Below are 5617 nucleotides of genomic sequence, written 5' to 3'. Positions count from 1 at the left end.
TCAGTCCAGCTTCTTTTACTTACCGTAATCTCTTGAGTTTCATCCAGGTTGTTGAGTGTCTCACCAGTTTGTTCCTCTTTTTTTTTTTTTTTAAGATTTATTTATTTATTTGAGAGAGAGTACGAGCAGGGGGAGGGGCAGAGGGAGAGAGAATCCAAAGCAGAGTCCCCGCTGAGCGTGGACCCCAACGTGGGGCTCAATCTCAGGACCCTGAGATCAGGACCTGAGCCAAAACCAAAAATCAGATGCTCAACCAACTGAGCCACCCAGGCACCCCTCACCAGTTCATTCCTTTTTATCACTGAGTACATTATATGGCTGTACCACCATTTGTTTATCCATTCATGAGTTGAAGGACATTTTGGTTGGTTGTTTCCAGTTTTTAAAGATTTCATCACTAAGGCCCTTAAAAATACTCATATATGGGTTTTTGAGAGAAGATACATTTTCATGTTTTGAACTAGGCATGAAATAGCAGGGGCCAATGGTCCACAAGACATTGGTGGTTCCCAAGATGACCCTCAGGCTTGATGATTCACTGGAAGGACCCAGGATTCAGAAAAGCTGTTATACTCATGGTTATATTTTATTACAGCAAAAAATAGATGAAAATCAGCAACAGAAAAGGCATATAGAGTGGCTTCTGGGGGGAAGCAGGCTCAAACTTCCAGTTGTCCTTTCCCAGACTCTCCGGTGGAGTCTCAGAGATAGCCCTTAATTCTTCCAGCACCACTGTGTGACAACACGTACAAAGGGTTGCCAACCAGGGAAGCTCACCTAAGCCTGGATGTCCAGGATTTTTATGGGGGGGGTCAGTCATGTAGACATGCAGCACCCATGTGACTGACCTCAGCCTCTCAGACTCCAGTCCCCCAGAAGTCAAACTGATACAATTCGGCTAAAGCCTCAGGCATGCAAAAGAGAGCGTTCATCATAAATCACATTATTAGCCTACACCCTCTGGTGTGGTCCACAGTCACAGCAAACAAAGACACTCTGGTCAGGCAGGATATTCCAAAGTCTCTGAGCTTATCTCCCAGGAGCTGGACCAAGGGCCAGTCCTAAAGACCTTGGAAGTATGCAAATTTTGAGCAGCCCAGGCCTGCTGAATTAACCCTTTCCTGAACATAATGTAAATCTGTATTTAACTTTATAAGAAATTGCCAGACTGTATTTCAAAATGGCTATATCAGTTTGTATTCCCACCATCAATATATGAGAATTTGAGTTGCTTTCCATCCGTGCTGGCATTTTCTATAATTAGTTTTTTAAAAAATTTAGCCATACTACTATGAGTGTGGTGGTATCCCAGTGTGGTTTTAGTTTGAATCTTCTTAATGATCAGTGATGTTGAGCATCTCTTTATGTACTTCTTTGTCATTCTTGGTGAAGTATCTATTCATCCTTCTGTCCCTTTAAAAAATTGGTTGTTTGTTTACTTATCATTGAGTTTCAAATATTCTTTATATATTCAGGATCAGACGTGTGTTTCATGAATATTTCCTCTCAGTCCGTGGCTTGTCTTTTCATTTGATTAACAGTGTATTTCAAAGAGCAGAGCTTTTTAATTTTGGTAAAGTCTGGAGCGGACAGACATTAAGATGGCCCCAGTGATTGCAGTCTCTTGATATACATTCACTTGTGCAATCCTCTGTCCTTAAGAGTGGGCAGGATCTGGGTGCCTGGGTGGCTCAGTTGGTTAGGCGGCTGTCTTCAGCTCAGGTCATGATCCTGGAGTCCCAGGATCGAGTCCCGCACTGGGCTCCCTGCTCAGCGGGGAGTCTGCTTCTCCCTCTGACCTTCCCCCTCTCATGTGCTCTCTCTCATTCTTTCTCTCAAATAAATAAGTAAAATCTTAAAAAAAAAAAAAAAAAGAGTGGGCAGGATCTGTTACTTGCTTCCTTTTTTTTTTTTTTAAAGATTTATTTATTTATTTTAGGGAGAGAGAGAGAGAGCATGAGCAGGGGGAGGAGCAAAGAGAGAGAGGGAGACAAGCAGACTCCCCACTGCGAGGGCAACCCAATGCAGGGCTTGATCCCAGGACTCTGAGATCAAGACCTGAGCCAAAAACCAAGAGTTGGACGCTTAATGGCCTGAGCCACCCAGGCGCCCCTGTTACTTGCTTCCAACCAATAGAATGCAGCAAAGGTGATGGAATAGTACTTTGGGATTATGTTATATAGGATCGTCATTTCTGTCTTGCTAGTAGACTCTATTGCTTTCTTGGCATGTACAATTTGATGAAGCAAGCAGCTGTGTTAGAGACCCATATGTGAAGAAACTGAGGACAGCCTCTGGCCAACAGCAGCTAGGGATTGAAACCCTCTACAAAAAGCCATCCAGGAACTGAATTCTGCCCCAAAAAACCACGTGGGCCTGGAATGAATTCTTCCCCAGTTGCACCTTCCGATGAGACCCCAGCCCTGGCCAACACTTTGATTGGAGCCTTGAAAGAGAGAGACTGTGAGAGAGGATCTAGCTAAGCCAGACCTGGATTTCTGATCTACAGACACTGGTGAGATAATTAATATGCATTGTTTTAAGCCACTAAGTTTTGGGATAATATGTTATGCAGCAATAAATAATAAAAAGTTTGATTTATCAACTTTTTAATTTATGGATAATACTTTTTGTTTTATATGTATGAAATCTTTGCCTAACTGAATAATATTAAGATTTCCTCTCAGAAGATTTATAGGTTTAGGTTTCTTTTTAGGTCTGTGTCCATTCTGTGTTAGTTTTTATTTATGGGTGAGGTATTTAGCATATGGATATCCGATTGCTGAAGCACTGGTTTTGAAGACTATCCTTTCTCCATTGACTTTCCTTTGCATCTGTCAAAAGCCAGTTGGCTGTATTTGTATGCATCTGTTTCTAGACTCTATTCTGTTTCACTGCTCTCTGTGTCTATTCTTTCTATACCAGACTTTCTCAATTACTCCAATTTATTTCATGGAGTTTTGAAATCAGGTAATATAAATCCTCCAACTTCTTTTTCTTCTTTTTTCAAAAAATATTTTATTTTTGGGGCGCCTGGGTGGCTCAGTCGTTAGGCGTCTGCCTTCGGCTCAGGTCCTGATCCCAGGGTCCTGGGATCGAGTCCTGCATTGGGCTCCCTGCTCTGCAGGGAGCCTGCTTCTCCCTCTCCCACTCCCCCTGCTTGTGTTCCCTCTCTCGCGCTCTCGCTCTCTCTGTCAAATAGATAAATAAAATCTTTAAAAAAAAAAGAAAAAAATTTTATTTTTAAGTAATCTCTATGTCCAACGTGGGGCTCAAACTCACAACCCCAAGATTAAGTGTCCCATGCTCCACCAACTGAGCCAGCCAGAAGCCCCCAACTTTGTTCTTTTTCAAAGTTGTTTTGGTTATTTTAGTTCCTTTGCTTTTACATATAAATTTGAGAATCAATTTGTCAATTTCTACAAAAAAGCCCACTGGGTTATTTTATTGTAAAATATACATAACATAAATTTTACCATCTAAGCCATTTTTAAGTATACAGCTCAGTGGTATTAAATACTTTTCTAATGTTGTGCAACCACCAACACAGTCCATTCCCATAATTTTTTTCATTAAAAAAACCCTGAAACTTTGTACCCATTAAACAATAACTTCCCATTCCCCTTACTCTCTGTCCCTGACAACCACCATTCTACTTTCTGACTGTGTGATTTTGACTATTCTAAGTACCTTACCTAAGTGGAGTCAGTTTGTCCTTCTGCACCTGGCTTATTTCACTTAGCATAATGTCTGCAAGGTTCATCCCTATTGTAGCATGTGTCAGAAATTTCCTTTCTTTTTAAGGCTGAATAATATTCCATCTTAAGGATATATCACATTTGGTTTATCCCTTCATCTGTTCATGGACACTTGGGTTGCTTTCATTTTTTCACTATTGTGAATAATGTGGCTATAAACATGAGTATACAAATATCTTTTCACATCCCTACTTTTGATTATTTTGTGTATATACCTAGCAGTGGAACCACTGGATCATATGGCAGTTCTATGTTTACTTTTTTGAGAAACATCCATACTGTTTTCCACAGCTGTTGCACCAATTTACATTCCCACCAACAGTGCCCATGGGTTCCAATGTCTCCACATCCTCACCAACACTTGTTATTTTATGATTTTTTTTTTAAATAGTAGACATCCTAAGGGATATGAGATGGTTATTTCATGTAGTTTTTCTTTCTTTTTTTTTTTTTAAGTAGGCTCTGCACCCAACACGGGGCTTGACCTCATGATCCTGAGATCAAGAGTTGCATGCTCTACTGACTGAGCCAGCCAGGTGCCCCAATTTCATTGTTTTGGTTTGTGTTTCCCCAATGATCACTGATGTTGAGTGATCTTTTCATGTGTTCATTGACCATTTGTGTATCTTCTTTGGGAAAATGTCTAAGTCTTTTGCCCATTTTTGAATTGGCTTGTTTGTTGTTTATTATTGAGTTCTAGGAGTTCTCGCTCTATATTCTGGATATTAATTTCTTATCGGATATACGATTTTCAAAACTTTCTCCCATTCTCCCACTGGGACTTCGATTTTTTTTTTTAAGATTTTATTTATTCATTTATTTGAGAGAGTGAGAGAGAGAGAGCACATGAGAGGGGGGAAGGTCAGAGGGAGAAGCAGACTCCCTGCCGAGCAGGGAGCCCGATGCGGGACTCGATCCAGGGACTCCAGGATCATGACCTGAGCCAAAGGCAGTCGCTTAACCAACTGAGCCACCCAGGCGCCCTGGGACTTCAATTAAGCAAAATTTGGGCCAGACTGGGAGAAGATAGTTATCTCAGTCCATTTGGGTGGCCATAACAAAAATACAATAGACTGGGTGGCTTATGACAAAATATTTATTTCTCACAATTCTATAAGTTGGGAAGTCCAGATCGAGGCACTGGCAGATTTGGTCTGGTGAGGACCTGCTTCCTCCTTCATGGACAGCCATTTTCTTGCTGTATCCTCACATGGGGGGAGAGGTGAGGGAGCTCGCTGGGAATTCTTTTATAAGGGCACTAATCCCATTCGGGACAGCTCCTCCTCCCTCATGACCTAATCACCTCCCAAAGACCCCATCTCTAAATGCCATCACATTGGGGGGTAAGGTTCAACATATAAATTCGGAGGGGGACCCACACATTCAATCTATTTTAGTAGTTTTCCTAGATTTTGGCAAGGGTTTAATACACCACCCTATGGAATATTAAGTGACAGTCTGAAAATGAAAAACATGGTGGATCTACTAAAACAGGAAGATTTAAAAAATATATTATTGAGAGAAACAAGCAAATTATTGCATGATTTAATTTATGTTAAAAAACCAAGTTATCAAATTTGGCATCACCCAAAATTGTCCAAACTGATATTGCACACCTCCTAATGTGAAGCAATGAAAACTAAGTGGTATCACCTATAAGATATTCTTGTCCAGAATGTTCAACCTGAATCTAGTCATGAGGAATAATTGGACAAATTCAGATTATAAAACAGTTTAAGAACACAAAAGAAGACTTTTATAAAAAGTCAACGTCTAAGGGGCGCCTGGGTGGCACAGTCGGTTAAGCATCTGACTTCAGATCAGGTCATGATCTCGGGGTCCTGGGATCGAGCCCTGCT

The sequence above is a fragment of the Leptonychotes weddellii genome, chromosome 1 (genome assembly GCF_054177405.1).
Source record: "Leptonychotes weddellii isolate Sample4059 chromosome 1, ASM5417740v2, whole genome shotgun sequence".
Taxonomy (NCBI): domain Eukaryota; kingdom Metazoa; phylum Chordata; class Mammalia; order Carnivora; family Phocidae; genus Leptonychotes; species Leptonychotes weddellii.
The sequence above is the reverse complement of the archived record's forward strand: the minus strand, read 5'-3'. Positions refer to the sequence as shown.